Raw genomic sequence first — 23038 nt, 5'->3', positions numbered from 1 at the left:
CTGACACCAGCATTGTGGAATATTTTCGAACCAGTTTAGATCATGACTGAGAAGAGCTTTGACAATCCTATTGTCACGCCTCCTACTCACATGTCTGTTATGCTGCTCTGTACTTAAACCCTACACTGCATGTTCAGTTCATTATAATTTCCACTTAGTAAATGTATATTTATGAATTCATTTCTTTAACTTCACTGGACCATATTTATAGTTTAGTTGACGTTCTTCTCTTCAGGCTGAAAAAAAATCAATGTAGGCAAGTAGCCACCAAAGATGTATGTTTTCCATTCCACCTCCGCAGTGAGTTTTTAATTATTTGCTTGAAGAAAGCGAGACCAAACAAGCACTCTCCATTGCACCTTAATTAGAATACTTCACAGTACATAAGGCTTACACAATACCATTCGGCAAAACCAGCACACCCTGCTGCTTTTGAAACAACATTAGCTTGTCTAATCAGAGTAGGATTGTTCTGAAACTCGACAGTGATCTTTATGGGCAATCCAATAACACTTGGTAGAAATAACTGCCAGCTAAAAAGCAAGAATGGATTGATAGGCTTCATAATAAGAGGATCATTTCATTCCAATTGACTGTCATTCTGACAGCAGACATCAGTCAGTCTAAGCAAAGCTCAGCTTGCATCAGCTCACTCAGTCAACTGTTTACTTGCTAATGGGATAATTCTTCCTTTTTTCATTGCCCTTCTTTACATGTTGTATAGACTCGAGGTCACCAGCTCCCTTTGTAAATCTTTCAATTAACAGAACAGATTTAATTACTTGTCTTTTTGCACTCATATATTTTTTCTCACTCATTTGTGCTGTATACTGTGTTAGGCTAATTAGTTCCATTTCTTTTATGAATGTCTTTTGCTCTTCTTTTTAATGGTGTATATTGGAATTAATACAGCCTTCTTGTGCAAATAATGGTCTACTCATCTGGCCACTGGTGGTCATAAGGGGTTTAATGTTAGGTTGAAATGTCATTTTTGTCATTGGAGGTCTTAGGAGGTACAGCTTCAGGTTGAAATCCTGGCCACTATCTGTGTAGGATTTCTGCAGGTACTGCACTTTGTTCCAATATTCCAAAGTCTTCAGAATTCAGACAATTTGGCTCCCTGTGATTGAGTGTGTGAGAGTGTATCTCATTTCAAGTTAATACCCTCAGCTTTAAGTTAAAAGTTACTGACACCCAAGAGCTGGAAATCATCAGTTAGATTAAGTCAGCCTTTCAGAGAAGAATCAGCTGTTTAAATATAATAAGACAATGCTTAATAAATTTTTTGTTTAGTATCTCATGGTAACTTTAATTGTCATCAGAATCACACAGTACACAAAACAAAAATGCTATACTCCTCTCCCATTAAGATGACTCTAATATCTCCCATCCTTTTCAGATCTTCCAAAGTGCTAAGCAGGGATGCCCTCTTTCTCCTCTGTTTTTACTCTTGCTGTTGAACCCCTAGCTATTACTTTCCCTTTGTATAAGTTAATTTCTCTTATCTGGGTATAAAATCAACTGGAAAAAATCTGCCCTTTTATCATTAAAGGTTTGCTGCAAAAGTTGTGAATTTCCCCCTTTATCACTTTGAGCAGTTCCTTTAAGTATTTAGGTTTTGACGTTTTTCCTCTTTTCCACACTATATCCTTTAACTACTGTCACACTTTTAAAAGCATTAAGGAATTCCTGTTTTCCTGAAACTCCCCTTCCCCAACATTCCATACCAGATTGGCTATAATTAAATTGAAAATAGTTCCTAAAGTTCATTTCATTTCATAAGTGCCATGCTTCCTTTATGACCCCCATTAGTATTTGACTAATGCAAGATCTGCAATTTAAATGTTGCTTTGTAACAGTAAACAATCATTAAGTAAGCATTCTGTTCTGATACAAAATGGATTGGGGTGGTGGTGTCTATGCCAACTTCAAGTTATACTATTGGTTTTATATCTTAGGCCCAATCTGGTGATGATTTATCCCCTCTTTGAATCTCTTGATTTACTACTGAATCTAGTATTGTGGCTTCTCATTTGAGCCTTTCACTTCAGCGAAACTAAAATCCATCTCCTATAGCCCTTTGTTCTTTCATGCCTTGAATATTTGACATAAAGTTGAAAACCCCTTGGGTCTTGGTCTGTCATACTATAGATCTTTTAATAATGCCAATCTTTTAATATTCCTGCCTCATGCACCAATTGTATCCCTATTTCCTTGTCTCTTTGGTTTTCGTGAGACATTCTAACTCTTAGGGTATTTTTCAAAACCTGGGACCCCATGCACTTTTAATCTTTTAGAGAACCTTAAAGACTCTCATTAATTCAGTCTGTTTGACAAAATTAACTGTTTCCTACAAAAAAACTGATTTTTAAAACATTTGTGTCTCTTCCATGCCATAGATCTGAACTCAGGTTCAAACTATCATTACTGTCAGGCCTGGTACATTTTCTACCCCTTTTTTGGGAATGTGAACCAGTTTCTGTATTTTTTTCTTCTGTTTCCAGTTTTCTCTCGGCTGTCCTTTCTACCATTATCTATTTTTTCCCCAAACCTACCTTCTTTTGAAGCCCTCCTCTCTATCTCTTTTTCCCTTTCGCTCTCCCTCTACACCCTAGTGAAGTTGATTTTCCCTGGGCAAGTTGATTCCACCCTCTCTATCTGGAAATAAACTAATACAATTCTTCTTCTTCTTCCTTCATTTGGAAAGCATCTCTACTTAATCAAAACCTTCAGCCAGCAATTTGGATTGATGTGCATTAGTTCTAACATTGCTAAAAGGGGCTATATGTTGAAGTTAATCCAGGGATGGGTATCATGTGATCGTCCACGCTACTCTCATTCTGTCACAGAAAAATTGCGACAAGAACAGGCCATTCAACACAACACAAATTGCCAATCCTATGCACCTAAATAATCCAGAAAACATCAAGTCTAGTTTTGAAGGGCTCTAAAGACCTACTCTCTAACACACTACTTGTCAACTTAATACATGTGTCTATGGATCTTCTTATGAAGGAAACCTTACTAATGTTTGTGCAAAATTTACCCTTAATAAGTTTCCAACTATGTCCAGGTGTTCTTGTACTTATTTTCAAGTAACAGCCTAGATCCACTGTACTAATTTCTTGCAGAATTTCTAAAACTTCAGTCACATCACTCATTTACCTCCTCATCTCCTTCAGTCTCTCACAGCTCATATCTTTCAGTCCCAAAATCAGCCTATTTGCTCTCCACTAGACTTTCTCCATTGCTGCTATGTCTTTTTTTGTAAAACTGCATGCAATACTCCAAGCAAAGCCTTACTAGTTCAATATGTAACTTAAGCATAACCTTCTTGGTCTTGTACTCTACACATTCTACTACATAACCTAACATCATATCACCAATCTTAAGGCTTCTCCTTAATCTTCTCATATTTGGAGTTTGCTGTTTGGGTTGTACTGCTCTTTTTGGTATGTCTAGGATCCATTAGACTATTTATATTCTATGCCCACTTTCAGGGATGCCATAAGGGTGGGTTATACAGTTGGATGGGTAGGCACCTTTTATTTTTTGATAGTTTAATTAGTATAATTTTATATTAATTTCTGAAAATTGTGCATTTTTTGTTACTAAACTTCAACAAGTCAGGTTACAAAATAAAAAGGTCTACTTCTGTGCCAGTGTGCCTTTGTACACTGTATAGTTTTGTTTTTCTACTTTTAAAGATATGTGATTGGAGCAGGTATTTTTTTTTTAGATTTATAAATTAACATTCTCCAGCCTGCCTAATTGAATTCAGGGCAGTGTAGGGCTAGATCCCATGACACAAACATCAGGCACAGGGCTGGAATCGGTTCATTGCTGGCTCCACTAATGAACACACTCATACACTCATACAGGGTCAATTTCAAATTACCATTTACCCTAAGTACATATCTTTGAGGATGTGGGAAGAAAAATGGAGCATTTGGAAAAACATCCAAACAGACAAAGAAAGAGCAAATGCTACACTGACAAAGAGAAAACTGAGGAATCAAATAAAAGTCACAAAAATTGTGTGGCAGCTGCTGAATCAATGCTGGCTCTGTGAGGCAGCAATTCTAACCACTGCACCACCATGTATCCTTCTACAGCATACATATATAATTTCAAAAAGTCTTTTGATGAGCAGTTCTTATTTATGTATTTAGAGCTTTCTTTCTATATTTTTTCTAAATATCTGAACAGACATTCTCCATGTACACTGACTGGATTATCATTTTTATTCAGATCAGAAATAATTGATGCATTAGCTCAGAATTGTTAGTAGGCAGTGACATGCAGTTTTCTCTTTCTTCAGTAAGACCTAGTAGAGGAATTGTCGTAAATGTTTTGCTATGGCATGTGCTCCTGTAATAGGTAACTCCTCGCTATGTTGCATAGAACATCAATTCCCTTTTATGTATAGGCTTTGGTCACTTACATTATAATTTAAAGCAAGCCCATTCACATAGCCAGCCATCTGTAAAGATGTTCCCCTCTTCCATAAAAGATGCTTTTCCAATCTCAGCTGAGCACTACTCTGAGCGGTGTTTTTGATAATACTCTGTTCATATTAGTGAGGTCAGCACCCTCCATAGCAACCAGCATATTTTTCAGTTGTGGTCTTAGCTTTTAAATGAAAGCAGAAGATTCACACTTCTAGTCTGGGGTACCCTTGTTATTTTTCTAAATATGTTGTTGGCTCATTATTTAAAGGATTTACAAACTTAGGACACATTATACATTTTATATCATTTTCTTAATAGATGTAGCAAAGGAAAAACTGAATGCTTTGTTCTGGGTCACATGGTGCTTTAGAGGTCACAAAGGAGCCTGCAGACCTGTGCTTTAAGTCCCGTGCCTTAGCCTCTACGCTGTACTGTCTGATTACAGCCACAATGAACCGCTGATTGGACTGCTGATATTGCATTAAAGTCTGTTTTTTTTCTTCTTAAATAAGTATATCACTCATCACCAAACCCTATCGTATTCTGTTGTATCAGCATTCTACTGTTGCATTTTATATAACTGTTACCCTGACCAGACCACTACACAGCACTCCAAGGAATGAGACATCAATGTGGTTGGAAATCTTAGGCATCAAAAGTCCTTGACAGAGCACCATGAACATTATGGACTTCTTCAAAGTATAATATGACATGTTAGGATGGATGGATGCACCAGTCTTAAATTAATGCTTAAAAGTTAGGTTTCCACGCATACATATTTAAGGGCTGAAGTAACATAAATTAATTTTTAAGGCTTTTGCTTTATGCTGTCCTAGATTAGCTCAGCTCTGATTTTGTTTGTTTTAGAGCCCCGTTACCCTTTACAAAGGTTTATTTTCTCAAAGAAGGCTATGCGTTAGTTTTTTTGTTTTCTTCTCCTTTGCAGAAAACTGGCCAGATCTTTGTTCAGTTGCACTTACTGTTAGCATGACTACAGCTCAGCTCAGTTTACTTCATTCATGTACACAATCCAATGCATTCACAATCCTGTTGACTCCAATTCAGTGTCCTTGAGGCAGAGTCTATCCTGGAAGCAGTGGATGCAAGACAGGAACCAACCCAGGATAAGTTGTCTATTCTTAACAGTTAATTCAACTCAATTCAGTTTACACTTGTCAGAATAATGACCAAAAGACATCAGGAAGGTTTGGGGCAGCCACCTGTATAATATTCCCAGGCTGCAATATAGGTTTAAAGAATTGTGATATGTTCACAAGTCAGAGTCCAAAACAGAACTGAAGTCTTTGAGTTAAGGTGGCACCTTTAAAGGCCGGTTAAGGAAGTGGCATCATCTCTGGGGTCGGAACCGGAATTGATGTCATCTTCTGGGGTCAACACCAAAAGTGATGTCATCTCTGGGTGCAGAAGCTAATGGGCTTTCTTGAGAGTGGTCTGCAAGGAATCAAGAGAGACAGTCAGTGCACCCTGCCTCCCCCTGGTCTCTCATGGCATTACTATTACATAGGCCCTTTAGCTACCTCCTCCTATTCGCATGTGTGTGAGACACTCTTTATGAAGTGCTACTTCTACTGAAAAACCTGACATTCTATGAAATAACAATTCAATTACATTTTGACCAAAGCTGAGGAAGCCCTCTATTGCAGTTCTTTTAAATTCATGCTCACTAGTGATGAGTTAAATGATTCGCATAAAACTGAATTTGTGCAAACCTCAGTATTTTATAGAGCCCTAAACACACATAACACATAACTTTTAATTTCTCATGCGCAGAAGAAAGTTTTGCATGTTCACAAGAATGTTTCTCAAGTGCACTAGAATTTTTAAAATGCCATGAGCATCTGGAAGTTTTCTGTGTGAACACAAAAATACCTTGTGCACACGACAAATAAGAAGTGTTTGTTTTTTTTATTTATGTCACTTCACTGGCTCCGTAGTACTTTGCTTCGCAAAAAAATAAATTGTATTTCACTGTTTGCCATTTACTGTACAGAATAAAAAGCCATTTAGTTCCTGTGTGGTGGCATTTTTATGCATAAACTCCATTATGCAGGTCATTTGCCTGTCATTTAGTATTTAAATCAAGATCTGAAGTAAGTTAAAAAAATCACCCGAAGTATGCATGTCCTCAATGGTGGAAAAAAACCCAGTGATGTTCACAATAGTGTATTTTAGTGTGTCTTCATGTGAAAAATATAGCAGCATGTCACATTTTCATATAAAAGCACTGCATTCCTCTTTGATAATGTGAATGAGGAGCTGGGTTAGAACAGAACTTACCGGTGTGGCGCGGATTGCTTGCCTTATGCAACTGCAGAAAATTACACAGGCAAAAGCAGAAGGTGTGAACAAAACTTTAGGGAGTAGTATTTCTTATTTTCCATTACAAAAAAGCTCTATATGTTTGTTCCAGTGTGGTGCTGAGGTGTCACATGTCTCATGGCTGCTCTCGTGTCTCAATCTTGGTGGTTCGTCATGTAGTGAGTATGGAAAGGTGCTGTAATCAGCACACACTCCCAACCTCCTCCTCATTATGTTTTGCAATTGTGAAACCGCCTGCAAAAAATGAATTAACTTTAGTGTCAGTTTTTTGAAACTGTATGTGAATCAGAACTTGCCTGTTTTGCTCATCTCTAGTTTTCAGATTGCAAAAATGTTAAGGTTATCAATTTTAGTGCTGCTGTATTTTGTAAAAGATCTGAGCCTGTCCTTAGTGAACAGTATGAAATAAAATGAACTAAATTGACCCATCCTTTCATTTAAACATTTTCAGCTTTCTGTAGTTCAGCATAATAGGAAAATTGCATTTCATTGAAATTCATTTCTTTCTTTCTTCACACTTTTTTTTTTTTAAAGAAAGTCAAGCAGCCAAGGCCACTGTCATCTAATTATTCAGTTATTTAACTAAAGGCCTATTGCTAGCTGCTGCTCGGCATAGTTATGTTTGATGTTATCTAAGGTGTGGATTTTATTTCCATAGTTTCATTTGTTAATGAACTGGTATGGAACTGAACTGGTTATGGATTTGAAAAGGGATACCGCTGATAATTGCATGTCATCTTCAAAACAGTTTCCTCTTTATACTTTGTTTTCCACAGGAACTATTTTTACTGATACCTGAGCTCTCATTTGTACATTTTAATTTCCCCTAGAATGAACAGGGTCTGGAGCCCCATTCAGGGTAGGTTGCTGCCTTATGTTCAGTGCTGTTGAGATGGGTAGTGACTCTTGTGACCCTGAACTAGATTGATAATGGATCGCTGATTCTCTTTGATATAAAGTATTTCAATTTTCTTCTTTCTGTATTGTCACTGGAGAAGGATATTACATTCAGTGCTGCTATTCTTTGCTTTCTGAAATGTTTGCTTTAATTTGTGAATGACAGAAGGCACTGCCATATCAGCCTGAACTCTGAAGTGTAAACAAGGAGTGTTCCAAAGAGATGTGTTTATTAAGCAGATCAAACACATATGGGAAAGACAAACACGGGGGCAAGAAAAGGACAAATAAACAAAAGAAAATCAAACCCCAAATGACAAAGCTGCACATCTTCTCTCTGACACACAGTAATGAGTGCTTTTATCCAACAAGTGTTTCAAGAAATGCTACTGGGGCTCCTTCATATCTACAGCAATGCATCTTTATAACGCTTCACTGTGACTGCTCTCTTATCTTTAGCCAGGTCTGAATTTTGAGGGGGTATGTTGGTGTCTGTTTGTTATAATAATAATTCTTGAGTTTCTGAAAAAAATGCAGTATTATCTGTCTGTTTACTGCTTACTTGGGGTTATTTGAACATTCCCTGTCTATAAGGTGGGATAGCTTTCCCACCTGCCCTTCTAGGAGTACCAACACCATAACACTCTCTTTACCTTTGCTTTATCTCTCGCTCCTTCTTTTACCTGGGCTCTGTTTCTACTGCCTGCAAAGTGTCAAACTCCAGAGTCAATGAGCCTGCAGGTGCCTTTCTTCCCTTAATTCCAAGATCACTTCTGACAAGTCCTTGAAATTTCCAATAAGGACATCAGATTAGAGCTCTTTCCAGTGTCCTCTGGTATCCTTGCACCCCTGAGCCATCAGTTTGCTTAAGAGAGCCAAGTCTTTATGACAGCCTTCTCACTTTCCAAATTCACAGAAGGATTTCAGTATGTACTGCCCTCAGTTGTCATGGAAGTCCTTTAAGCCTTCCAAAGCCTTCTATGATCTCACTCTCTTTTTCTAAGACCAAAAGGACTATGTGGAACCATTGCCTATTTTCTCACTGGGTGCACTTGCCTCTTATCCTTTTGTCCTCTGGTGATTCATTTCTTCCTGCACTAGCATGCTGCCTGTTTTTCAAGGCCTTAATGGGCCCCATTCTTTCTTTTCTCAACATGTTCCTGTTTATAATCACCTGCTCCAGCAGGCCACCCATTACAAATGTTATGTAAAAGAACCAGGATCACTTTGATTTTTTAGCTTTTCATTTTCTGGTTTGTCTTAGCTCTGCAGGACCTGGTTTTGAAATACTTTTTAAAAATTCTTCTATCATTTGCTGCCTATCCATACTTACACAGCAGATGACCACCTGATGTGCATTTATCCATTCTTTGCAGCTGCAAATGTAACAATACATTATTACTCCTTTGCTTCTCTTGGGGTCTACACAGATTCAAAAGTGGATCCTTTAGACACTGCGTTAGATTTCCAATTAATAGTCAGTTGCTGATCTGATGGACAAGTTTGGCAGACATAGCCTCTCTAGGACCAATTCATTACAGAGCCTTGCTCGATGACTTTCCACGGGACAGATAATAGGCACCTGACAGCACTTGTGAAAGGGAAATCAAAGCTGTACAGAACAGCATCTGGCAGGTGATCTGAGGAGGTGTGCTGGAAGCGCAAAGCGTGAAGAGCCTTGTTAAGGAGGCCTGATCCATGTGAGAGCGGGCGGAAGGCGGCATGTCTTTGTTTAATGATGAACTCATTAGACACATCTGTGCCCTTTTCTTCTTTCCTACAGAAACTGCACATTTATTAGACAAGCAAACCATAGCAGAATACATTTCTTTCAAAGCAATTTAGAAGGCACCCAGACAGATAGGAGAATGTATTTTCTAGGTTGAGCCCATCACATCTTTTAATGGGCATCCAATGCAACCATCTCTGCAGTTGCGTCTTGCATTTCTGGTACAATGATTGGAAGTGGTAATTGCAAAAGTACTAAGTAGCTGTTTTCATAGTTGTCATTAAAAATCTTTGCCTGTATCAATATATATATAAAATCCAACGTCTGTCTGTATGACTGTCCGCTTTTCACGAGAGAAATGCTTAATGGATTTAGATCAGTTTTTTTTTTTAGAATTTGCTTGAATATTCCAGTTGATTTTCCAACTTCTCTCATTGCGCTTTGTATCAAAGTTTGCTTGCAGTAACTATTTATTTGCGCAAATCCGAGAGACATGCAGTGGGCTGAAGGTAGGAGGGTGAAGCCCTCCTCACTCATGTGCCAGCCTCAGGGCATTCTTGACCTTCGCTTCTCTCATCGCGCTAAGAAGCAAAGTTCGCTTGCAGGAGTGATATATTTGTGCTAATCCAAGACAAAGGCTGCGGCCCAAGGGAAGGGGGAAGCATGACGTCAGGAATAGGGAGTAGGGCAGGGTCTTCCTCGCTGTCCTTTTTCACTACTACACAGTAGAAGGCTAGTACTGTATAAACTGGTGTAAAGAAAGTTTGTGCATAATACTGTCATGTTTGTTGGAAGGGGACCCATGATATCTGTTTACAGATTTTTTTTATTGTATCTGTTAAGTTTTCATAACACTTGGTTTTATGTGACATCTACACAGGAGCTAAACTTGAATGTGTAAGAGATACTTTTTTATGAATTTATATTGTATAATTGAGCAACGCTTGGCAGCAAGAAGGAGAATGCGGAAGCATCTGAGTCAGCAGTAGAAGGTGAAACTGTGAGCTAATTACCTTAATTTAAATTCTCAAGAGTTACAATACAAGACAGAAGAAAATAAATTAGAGGAACTAGGCAAAGAAGATGATTGACATAGTCAAGCAGTTCAAACAGTTCAAGGCAGTGCAAGTGGCTTTCTGGGCTAGAAAGAGCCGAAAGTTTGGCCTAAAGGCAACAGGAAGAATTAATTTACATAGTTACCCATTGACAGGACTTTCAAAATATCCTTGCTCTAAAGACTTATATCCATGGCGAAGTGTAATTGAAGGGGGAAGCATTTATCTCCTTGACAAAGTTCAGTGAACTTCGCTCCATCTCCAGTTTACCTCTTTTATACTGTTGTGGGATAGTGTAACCAGAAGAGGTGCTCCTACTTCTCTTATGAGCTCCCTGGGTGCTGTCAATATGCAGCAAGACTCACATGGAACATGAGTGTTCTTGGCAATAATGAAACCTCTCATATGGTAATCAGGACTGGAGAGTACCAGTAGATCACCTCTGAAGAGTTCATTCAAGGTATAAAGGAGACTCAGTGAATATTCCTAAGACAATTCTAATAACATTAAGTTCCATACAATTGACTGCATGCCTAGTGCCCACGTAGGGGACATCCATAAATATGAAGATAAGCTCCTGGCCAGTTAATCCAATTATTTTTGTTCACTGTGGGTGAAATGATTTAGATGAAAGAATACTGTGCCGTTGCACAAGACACATTTAGAGAGTGAGGTGATAAGCATAGGAGTAGACCAGACAGATGGAAATAATGGTATAATATTGTAGGAAATGCTTTTTACACTAACATTAAACCTTAGGTTCTTCTAGTTGGTTGGGGCTACAGCCTCTAAGGTATATCCTTACCTCAGGTGCTGTTTCACCTAAGACTATACTATGCCCAGGCTATCTATTACAACAACAACATTTATTTATATAGCACATTTTCATACAAAAAATATAGCTCAAAGTGCTTTACAAAATGAAGAATAGAAAAATAAAAGACACAGTAAGAAAATAAAATAAGTCAACATTAAATAACATAGAATAAGTAAGGTCTGATGGCCAGGGTGGACAGAAAAAACAAAAAAAAAACTCCAGACGGCTGCAGAAAAAAAATAAAATCTGCAGGGATTCCAGACCGTGAGACCGCCAAGTCCCCTCTGGGCATTCTACCTAACATAAATGAAACAGTCCTGTTTGTAGTTAGGGTTCTCATGGAAGGATTTGATGATGATGGTCACGTAGACTTCTGGCTTTCAGTCCATCAATGTTGGAGCATCATGATGCTTTGAGTAGAAACTGGAAAAAGACACAGAACAGAGAGCAGGGGTCAGTACGGATTTTAGAGCCACTATGAATAGTTATTATGATGAATTGAACATGCAGAGTATCAGTATTCAGTTAAAGTGAAGTTATGAGAAGGCCATGTTAAAGTAAGGTGTTTTCAGCAGTTTTTTAAAGTGCTCTACCGTATTAGCCTGGCGAATTCCTATTGGCAGGCTATTCCAGATTTTAGGTGCATAACAGCAGAAGGCCGCCTCACCACTTCTTTTAAGTTTAGCTTTTGGAATTGTAAGGAGACATTCATTTGAGGATCTAAGGTTACGATTTGGAATATAGGGTGTCAGACATTCCGATATATAAGATGGGGTGAGATTATTTAAGGCTTTTTAAACCATAAGCAGTATTTTAAAGTCAATTCTGAATGACACTGGTAACCATTAAACCTGTGTCCTCATTTTTCTTCTTTCCAGACTCGAGGATTGTCAGGCATAGGGTTCCCACTATGTGGATGGGGTTTCAGCCACTAAGATATACCTTTGCTCACAGAACCTATAGAAAATGTCTTCTCTTATTCCTGGGGAAGAAACCTTAGGCAAAATAGCAGTGAAGTCAAACTGTTTGCATATTCAATCTAAATGTAATAACATAAGCAGAAGCGTAGGCAAAAGTACTACATAAAGGAAACAACCTGTAGCTGCAAGCACTTTTAAAATGGTCTTCATTTTCTGTTCAGGCTGCACATTTCTTAGTTACAGAGCCTCTCCAGAGGCAGACTCACAGCAGCTTATAACATTTTTAGATGGAAAAGAAGACTTTAGTCTGGTTTATATTTCATGTCTATTAGGTATGCCTGTCCTGCAAGTGCTGAGTAATGCCTCCCTGTCATGCCTAAATACAATTTTAAAAACACTTAATAAATAATTAATATTCAAATACACCATTTGGATGATCAAATGTTTTGTCAAATAGAAAAGCAAACAATCAATTGTTAAAGCATAGCCCAAACAAAGAAGGATGCTAGAGCAAAGACCACTGGTTAAATATTAACTAAGTTAAGCAAGTTAAGACAGTTCAGCATTTCAGTATACTGTATATAACAAAGTCCATGTAATCTCTTCTGTGGGCACACCTCCATCATCAAAATAGCACAGAAGAAATTTAAACATAATTTAGTTAATAAGTATGAACATTTTGAGAGTTCCAACATTTTCATCCACATAATCAAAAGGCAGACATGGAGGTTAATGAAAAAAACTTGGAAAAGTGGACGTGGGAGACCGACATGACCTCAGGCCATAGTTAACAGTTTATATAAAGCATTAGATAATATTGGAGATGTACAAAACTGTAAACCTGAAAATGAAATAAACTATAATTTAAAATTATACAAGCATAAAAACAATCATAGACTAAGATGCTACCCTCTCCACCACCAACTGTCACCTAAAACACCAAACTTCCAGTTTTTTGGTGCTTATCTCTGCAACTCAAAGATACATTTAAGTGTCTGGTCCGCTGAACAAAATTTTACAGCAGTCAGTCAGGTCTTGTGAATATCTCCAAAACTGCTTGGAGCCTTTGCTAAGGGGCAACTCCAACGTAAGACAGAGACCAATCTTGATTGAGAAGTCTGGATTCATTGAGGTTCATCAGGCTACAAGTGAATCCCCCTGGTATTTTTCAGCCTCTAATACAAGTCTCTAGCCCCCGAACCAACATAAAAGGTTATGTTACACATTCGAAAATGCAGTTTCCATTTCCAAGGTCTAGTATACCTGGTTCCATCCCACCCTTGTCTGCCACGCAAATGGCATTGCATTTGACCCTCAACCATCAATTTGGTTATACATTGCAGTAGGTAAAAATGTAAATGTGACAGAAAAACAAATTAAGTGACTCAGAGAGGTGATGAAAATACTGTAGGGAAGAGAGCCCTTTGGGTTTAAAGAATGTACAGGGGTCTATAATGAACAACAGGCAGCTAATTTTGGTTGAGCCCTCCAGGAATACATTGGTCTCCAGACCACCAGGAGCTTACCAGCAAATGCCACCTCTCAGCCTTGGCTCCAGTAGTAGGTCCCAGTATCACTACGTTGGGTTAGGATTTCTATTTAGTTTTAATTAGAGCATTCATTAAGTTCAGTTACAGATTTTGCTTTGGGTAATACTAACAACAGCACATACCTCCAGACTCCATAGATCTAAGGGTTACTAAGGTGCACAAGCCCCTCCATCATTCCAAGGTCACACTCCACTAACATTTTTTGCATCTGAACATCAGAATGTTCATGAATTCAATTCATTTGACAGAAACTAAACTGAACATAATATAAATAGGGAATACGGTCATTTTGACAGCAAATCAGCAATGGAAACATCTGAATAGCTGCAAAGTTTAGCTGTGTCTCATCATTCTAATTAGCCATTAAGATGTTGTTTGGCTTGTTGGATGAGTGTACTATTAATTTAGCTTTGTTAGAGAAAATGTAAACAAGCCACAGCACAATGAGTCACAGTGAATCTTCTCATCCGTGTCACTAGCAGAAGGAAACTGAAATTTAAATTGAGTTTTTTGAGAAATGCTTTTTCATCAGCATAAAGGTAACAGTGTTTATTCTGGTTAAGTGAAAATAAATTGCTCTGGCAACTTAAGCAAAGTGATGAATACACTCTTTTTCTGCTTAAATGTAGAAACTACTGGTATGCTATTATTGTACAAGAAATGTGAAGTATACACTCTTCTTCTGCTTAATTGTAGAAACTACTGGTATGCTATCATTGTGTAAGAAATTTCTGCCTCTAAACTTAAGTTTTTGTCACATTGTGCAAAGGCCAGACCTGAAGCAATGGCTGCTGAGATGAAGGTTGGCAGCTCACACAGATCAGGGAATGGCCTTTATTTACATTAAATTCCAGCTTTTTTCACTGCCTGTTGTTCACTATTGACCTGTACATTCTTTAAACCCAAAGGGCTCTCTTCTCTACAGTATTTTCATCACCTCTCTGAGTCACTTAATTTGTTTTTCTGTCACATTTACATTTTTACCTACTGCAATGTATAACCTGCATTTTATTCTACTCCTTTGCAAAATCAACTCATTTTCTTAAATTTGGTTGTGTGATATTGCTTTTAGTGGCTTTCTTGTAGATGTTATACTTATCCTCCTTTCTTCTAGCACCCCATCCTCCTACCCAAGGTCTGAGTTATTTTTTAACTTCAAATTGTTTGGTAGCATCTCCTCAATTTTTAATCAATTCACTTCTCTATTTAGATTGACCCAGGTGGGTGACTTGAACATTAGTGGGAGAATATACCAGGCATGAAGTGGCATACAAAAAACTCGATTGCAATATTTAATTTTCACATTCAACCAGATGACGTGGGCTCCTTTTCATTGAATTTAGTGATTCATTGACAAAGGGATTCACTTCTTATGAGACTGTTATGAGAGTGCCCAGGGGAGTGAGGACAATCAGCTGTCCTAGGTCATCAGAATCTGGACTTGATCTGCTCTAACAGGGACACTCAGAGACTTATTCTCTGCAGGAATTCTGTTAGCTGGCATTTGTGGTCCAGTCCTCCAATGACTAGCTAAACCTCAATAATAACATTAATGGCCTTTATATTGTCATATTTTTGCGTTGATGCTTATAACTAATTCTGTCTCACTGTGTGTTTAATATAATTTGTATGCTTATGCATATAAATGTTGCATGATGGAATGATATGCTTTTATTGCATTATACTTGTAAATCTAGTATGTACAGTATAAGCATCTGAACCTTTTACTTGTTGAAGAGCGCTATACAAAAACAGTATAAACTTAATGGTGAGTTGAATCCATTGGCAAATATTGGCAGAAGTAGAGACTCAAGATTGAAAATGGTGTTGATTTTAAAATCTGAGATCTGTGTTTGGCCTTTCTATTCAGACATATAGTGTGGTCTAATCAGATCGTTCCTATCCCTTACTAAAAGCATCAACCAGCTTTCGTTAAATGCAGTGTTGTGATGGAGCAACTGCCTGGGTGGAAGAAACGCATTGTAGTAGTAGTAGTAGTAGTAGTAGTAGTAGTAGTAGTAGTATTAGCATTGTCAAATGTGAGAAAGTACAGTCAAATTCTTACTTGCATGTCTAACCAGTCCCATTATAAACACAAATGTGTTAAAATACAGGTAGTCCCCAAGTTACGGACATCTGACATATGACTTACGAACGGGGCCGCAGCTGCTCCTTCATCTGTCTAGGGGACATGACGCAGGCTCCTTGGTAACTGCCACTCCATCATCTCCGGCCTGGGGACGCAGCAAGAAGTGGCTGGAGGGGGGCAATTTCGCTGCTCGCGCAGTGTAGTGTCCCTCAGGCGGCTCTGGTTGATGAATGGGGAAGTGGGGGCCGCACCCCATTCATTCTCAGTGGGTGGCTGGGTGCGCGGCAAGTGCTTGTGTGCAGAATGGAAGCTGGATTGTGCAGAGGGGAATGTTTCACTGCCCACCCACCAAACAGCCTTGCAGTGGCCCACGAAAAGGCTGCCCCATTCGTTCTCAGTGGGTGGCTGGTGATGCTGCAAGCGGTGACCCAGTTGTGGCTGAACAGAGGCCATTGAGGGTGAATGGGGCAGCGGTGGGCAGCATTGTAGTGTGCCTCAGGTGGCTGCCTGTTGAATGGGGGTGGTGGTGGGCAATTCACTACCCCCCTTTGGTCGCACCCTGTTCACTCTCTATGGGCTGAAGCTGCAGGCAGCATACTGTACTGTGTACTATGTGGTGGGTGAATGGTGAATTGCCCATCACCACCCCCATTCATTCTCAATAGAAAGCCTGCGTGTACTGTTGTACGTAGCAGGAAGTTGTCTCTTGTCAGTACATTAGACGTGTTGACGACGGGTGCCTTCCTGCTGTGATAGCATGTACAGTGTTGTGCAGAAGAGATCATCTTAACCTTTTGTCTTCTCCCTTGAAGAATGTCTCTGAAACACAAATCTGATGCAAATGATGGTGATACAGTAAAGAAGAGAAACACCATCACCATGGAAAATAAAGTAGAAATAATAAAAAAGTCAGAGAGAGGTGAAACTCCATCATTCATTGGCAGAACACTTGGTTACAGTCGGTCAACAATAGCATTTATTACAATAATGTACCTGTTCCAACTTACATACAAATTCAACTTAAGTACAAACCTACAGTCCCTATCTCGTATGTAACCCGGGGACTGCCTGTACAGAACTTAATTATGTTTAATAGAAAAGACAAATTGGCTCCTCTGATGTATTCCCTTACTTCTCTTTCCAAACAACTTCTCAAGCATTTATGTTGGCCTGTCATACTAATCGTCTTTACTTTATTATTTTTTTATGTTTCAGATACACTGCCTATAAAAAAGTATTCAGCAGCATGTAGGTTTTCACAAATTATTGTTAAGTAACATTGAATCCCAATGGATTTAATTTGGCTTTTTTGACACTAATCTAGAAAAAAAGACTCTTTAGTGGCAATGTTAAAACAGATCTCTGCAATGTGCTGTAAATGAAATACAAATACAAAACACAAAATAATTGATCAAATCAGTATTCACTCCTTGAATATGACACCCCTAAACCATCACTGGGGCAGCCAATTGGTTTTACAAATCACATAATTAGTTCAATGGCAATTATCCGTCTGGGGTTTTAGCTGATTGTAGTCTAAAGGCACCTTATCTGGAAGGTCCAACTTGTGGTGAATTAGTGTCATTACCTCACCTAAACAATTAAAGCACAAGTCACAGGATAGAGACAAAAAAAAATCCACATCACTGAATATCCCTTGAAGTTCAGTTAAATCAATCATTAAAGAGAGTATGGCAGATCTGTAAATCTGCCCAGAGCAGGCCATCCACAAAAACTATGTGATCATGAAAGGAGAATAGTGAGGGAGACCTGTGATAATTCTGAAGCTGTTACAAGTTACATTTGACAACATTGGACAGACTGTAAAACTGTTGCCTGGGTGCTTCACCAGTCGCAACTTTATGGAGGACTGAGAGAGAGAAAACAACTGTTAAAAAATGTACAGGACATCTTTGGCTAGAGTGTGCCAGAAGGTATATGGGAGATTCTGGAGTCATCTGGAAAATGGTTTTATGGTCTGCTGAGAACAAAATGGAGCTTTTAGGACATCATATGAAACACCATGTTTGGTGTAAGCCACACACTGCAATTATCAAAAACACACTATCCCTACGTAAGCATGTTAGTGGTAACATTAGGATGTGGAGATGCTTCTCTGCAGCAGACTCTTATGAGGCTTATTAGGGTAGAGGGAATGAATAAAGCAAAATACAGGGTGAATCCTAGAGGAAAACCCAATGCAGTCTGCAAGAAATCTGCACCTTGGGAGACGACTTGTTCTCCAGCAAGACAACAAACCAAAGCATAAAGCCAAATCTACAGAGGAATGGCTTAAAAATAACAATGTTAATGTCCTGGAGCGGCCAAACCAGAGTCCAGGTTTCAATCCAATTGAGAATTTGTTCCTGGATTTGAAAAAAGCTGTTCACTCCTGATCTCCAGGCAACCCAAGAAAGCTTGAGCTGTTTAACAAAGAAGAATGGGGGAAAAAGTACGGTGTCCAGATGTGCAAAGCATAAACAGAGCTGTGCACACAGACTCAAGACCGTCATGGTTGTCACATATGCATCTACTAAATACTGACTTGAATGGGGTGAACACTTAAAGCAATCAATTATTTTGCAGAGGTCTGTTTTCACTTTGATATTTAAGAGCCTTTTTCTGTTGATCAGTGTCAAAATAAAAATTATACCCAATGTGATTCAACATTGTATAATAACATCCAAGGGTGTAAAAACTTTTTATAGACATTGTGCTAGTCATAATGCTCCAATATAACAAGATGAATTGTTTTTAAAATAATGTGCTAAATAAGTCAGACATCAAAGGTGAAATTGTGGGTTTATAATGTGAATGAAATGAAACTGAGGTTTAAAGATGTGTGACTTGCTGGGATGTACTGCTATGGCAGGAGACTAACTAACTGAACTTAATTCCATTTTTAAAAGAGTCACTGGTGTTTCACCCTCATCTAATAAACTGTCCTACAGTTGCACTGTGTTCTAATGAAGTTACCACACTTCAAAGCCATGTGAGTGACCAAATTATCATGGATGAACATCTTTCTATATTTTCAGGCACATACTTCATTTTCTGCAAACAAAGGCATTTGCGCAGAGGAATGACACTTTCCATCCTATATACTCTCTTTGAAAGAGTTCAGAAAAACTGTGTAGGAGGAGAGTGAACAAAAAGGCCATAATGGCTTACAGCAGAAATCAGAGTTGAAATGAACTGAAAGAAACAAACAACAATGCCTTCTGTCCTTGAGCGGCATGCCTTCTAAACAGGCTATGCCATTTTCATCTAGCACAAATGAATTTTTCCATCAGTGATTTGCTTCCATGTGCTAATTTGGCCCCAGGACACAGCTCAATCACTTTGCCACATGCCTTTCTTATCGTTTGCGTTATCACCTCACTCTACAATCAAAACTGGTGGTAACCTGACCACAAGATGGTTGATGTAACCTGTTTCAATCTGTATATTGTTCTTACTTATTGGGAACTGGCATAGTGCATTTTCTTGAAAGCAAGCTACTCAACAATTGGAAGCAGGCACTGATACAGTGCATTGCCGCACCCATCACACACGACAGACAACCAGGATCCCCAATCTGTACATGAGTGCAGTCATGCAATGGGTGACACCTCAGCACCAAATTAATTTGAATAGAATGGATTTTTTTTGCAGTGGCTAGAATTCCAATCTTGCCACCAAACCCAGAGTTTTCTTAGCACGTTGGAGGACCTACTTGCAGGGCTGGATGCAGGTTAAAGATATCCCTAGGATGGAACAATTGCAGGTTAAGGGTCTTACTCAAGAGCCCCACAGAGTGTAATCACTTGGTTTGGAAAATGAATGAGTTCAGGTGCACTTTCTTTTTTTTAGGTCAATGTATGTTTAGTTTAGCATTCTTTAGGGACTGATTTCATCTATATATTAAGTATGCAGGCTTGAGGTACACTCTAACCTGACAGCATTACTTTATTTATATTTTATTTAATTTTTCAATTGTCCTGCATTGTTATCAATGCCTTCTGGAACACTCTAGCCAAAGATATCCTGGACAGTTTTTAACAGTTGTTTTCACTTTGCCAATCCCCCATAAAGTTGCGACTGGTCAAGCACCCAGGCAACAGTTGTTACAGTCTGTCCAATGTTATCAACTGTAACTTGTAACAGCTTCAGAATTATCACAGGTCTCTCTGTGAACAAAAGGCCATGATGGCTTACAGCAGAAAACAGAGTTGAAATGAACAGAAAGAAACAATCACATTTTAATGCTTTTGGTAAGGCTTCTTATGACTACTGAGCAGGTGTCAGCCTAAAAGCCTAACCCCAAGAGGGAAGCACCCAATAAAGAAATTAGTGGTCAGAATTGTTATTTTTAGTAAGCATTAGAGGAAAAAATACAGAAGGTGGAATGTACCAAAAGGGGAAAGGCAAGCTTGATGTATGAGAACAGGCAAGAAGTTAAAAACAACAGGAAATCTGAACAAAACCCAAGAATGCAAACAGCTGTAGACAAACTGAGTTTTCAAACCCGAGTACCAAATAATAACTTGGGCTATTTTCCTTGTAACTAGAGCTACTACACTGTATTACTACAATGTACAATACAATGTGCTACAATGTATTTGTTTTTATTTTAACAAGATTCCACTCTGTGATACGGACTACAGTGTGCCTCAATCTTATATGGGTGGAGCATAATGAGGTCATGCATCACATGACCAAATGGTCATATGGCTAGAAATGTGCACTGTTGTTATAAACAGTATGACCACATTCAGTAAACCCCAGAAACCCATCAAAAATGGCAGTGTGGTGACAGCACCATCATAATAATACAGAATAGTACAAATTAGTTACCCTATAAGTCATAACACAGAATTATTACAGCAGTTTGATCTCACCAATCAGAAGAACAAGTGGATCCTGGGAAGGGAACACAGGGCTTGAGATGCCTGTCACTAAAGTAGCAGAGGAAGTGTGGAATATTTTGATGTTTTCATATATGGTTTGGGTTTTGGGGCTTTTGTACAGGGAGATTTAAATTTTGACATTACTTTCATTACTAGCTAACAGTAATTCTAGTAATCACAATAACTCAAGCAAGTCATGCCAAGCTGTCAGCCTGATTTAACAACAGAAGCTCATCACCACACTTAATTACAAAATTGATTCTTCTTTCATCCTCACCCTCCAAACCAACTGGGTACAATATGACACACAATTATTATGCAAACGTTAAAAAATATTTAAAATTGGAAGGTTTGATAATCAGACTGAGACAGGAGACTAAGGGCATGATCAATTATATGAAGAATACAGAGCATTGAATGGCATCTAAGATGAACAAGATGGAGCATAAAGTGACATCTAAAACAAACATGATAATTGATCTGTTGGAAGATGAAAAACGTGTTAACATTTACCGATCAAAGAATTGGAAAAGACTACTTTAGACATAAAAAAGGCTATGTGAAATTGATTAACAGATTTTGAAAGTAGTGCTCTCCTGAAGAGCCTAAGAATAATCAGAAGAGATTGAAGTGGAAACCCCATTAAGTTCATGTTAGAGTTGTTTGCCAAAAAAAACGGCAGTAAGGAAAGATCGTAAACTGAAACAGAACAATGCTTACCTGGTTAACGTTTCCCAGGAGTATTAAATTTATGAAATTTAATGAAAAAAGAATGTGCTTTGCTGCAACAAAGGAAAGATGCATGTTTAATCAAAGACATTTGTATTTTTCCGTACTCTCAATTTAGAATAATGAACACATGTTGATAGCATTAAACATGAATCATGTAAGTCAAAAATGTGCTTTTGTCTTATATATTGCAATAAAAAAAACATCATTTGGAAGAAACATACAATATTACATTTTACAATATATCTCTCAATAGGGCAGAGTGGTGGCTCTGAAGCTAGGGATCTGCACTGGCAATCAGAGGGGTTGCCGGTTTGAATCCTGTAAAATGCCAAAAGGGACTCTGCTCTGTTGGGCCCTTGAGCAAGGCCCTTAACCTGCAATTGCTCAGTTATGGGTATGACATTAATCTGCCTCCAACCTGCATTGAAAACTTGGGGGTTGGTGGCAGAACTGGCACTACAGCCACCATAAAAAAAATCCTCACACTGTTCCACTCCATCTGAACTAATGTGGTGCTGAGGTATCACCCGTTGCATGGCTGCACTCAGGTCCTAATCTGGATCCTGAGTTGGTTTGTCATGTGGTGGGAGCGGCAGTGCACTGTATCAGTGTGTGCTCCTGACCTCTCTTTCTCTCAATATTGTGTAAGCTGTATCAATCCTACTTAAGCCAATCACTTGTTTGGCATGTCATCCCAATCCCCAATCTTTACCATACGGATGGTGAGCACTTTAATTATTCTTTAATTTAAGCACATTGATGAACATCACCATCTGGCCTTGCTCCTGGAATGAGTACTGATTCGGGGCAAGGTCTAACATTAAAAAGCTTTGATGGTGCAACTAACCAGTGAACATCCATATTTTGATGTAAGAAAGAAGTATAACATGCAGAAGTCATATCTACAAGTCCAACTAACTCTCAAGGGAAGATTGTGCACTTTTCCATCATGTATGATTCCCTTTTCATGCCAGTATCTACAATTTGCTGTCAGCAAACAGCAGACCTGTTGGTTCAGCTCTCATGCAAAAATCTTTAGCCATTTGGGGCTACCCAGGATTAAATTTGGGAACAGCTGCTATCCAATATCCTTCACAACAATACAAACCTACCTACTTTACTATGTTGGTAAAATAAGGTTCCATACTGGTTGTGGCAGTAGGGGGCAGTAGCGCACCCTTGAACCCTCAGGTACAACTCCGGAGACCAGGTAACAGTCCAAGACTCTTTATTGTTTCTTCCAGTGCACCAAGCACCTTCCACACTACTCACAAATCTCTACAAATAAACACAATAACCTCTCCTCCTCGCCCAGACACTTTGCTCCTCTCCCACCCAGCACAGCTCAGTGTCTGGACTGAGGCACCGTCCTTTTATAGCCCCTGACCCGGAGGTGTTCCTGTCCCAGCAGTCCACAGTTCCTTATTCCTTCCGGGTCAGGGCAATCAGTCTTTTACATCACCCCGGGAGCACGCCATTCCTTCCCGTCACGTGACTGTGATGTACTCCCGGGTCATAAGGCACAACAGAACCCAGAAGTCCCCCCACAGCGACTCCTGGTGGTCCCCA

Source organism: Polypterus senegalus, chromosome 6 (assembly GCF_016835505.1).
Source record: "Polypterus senegalus isolate Bchr_013 chromosome 6, ASM1683550v1, whole genome shotgun sequence".
NCBI lineage: Eukaryota > Metazoa > Chordata > Cladistia > Polypteriformes > Polypteridae > Polypterus > Polypterus senegalus.
Note: the sequence above shows the minus strand (reverse complement) of the source record.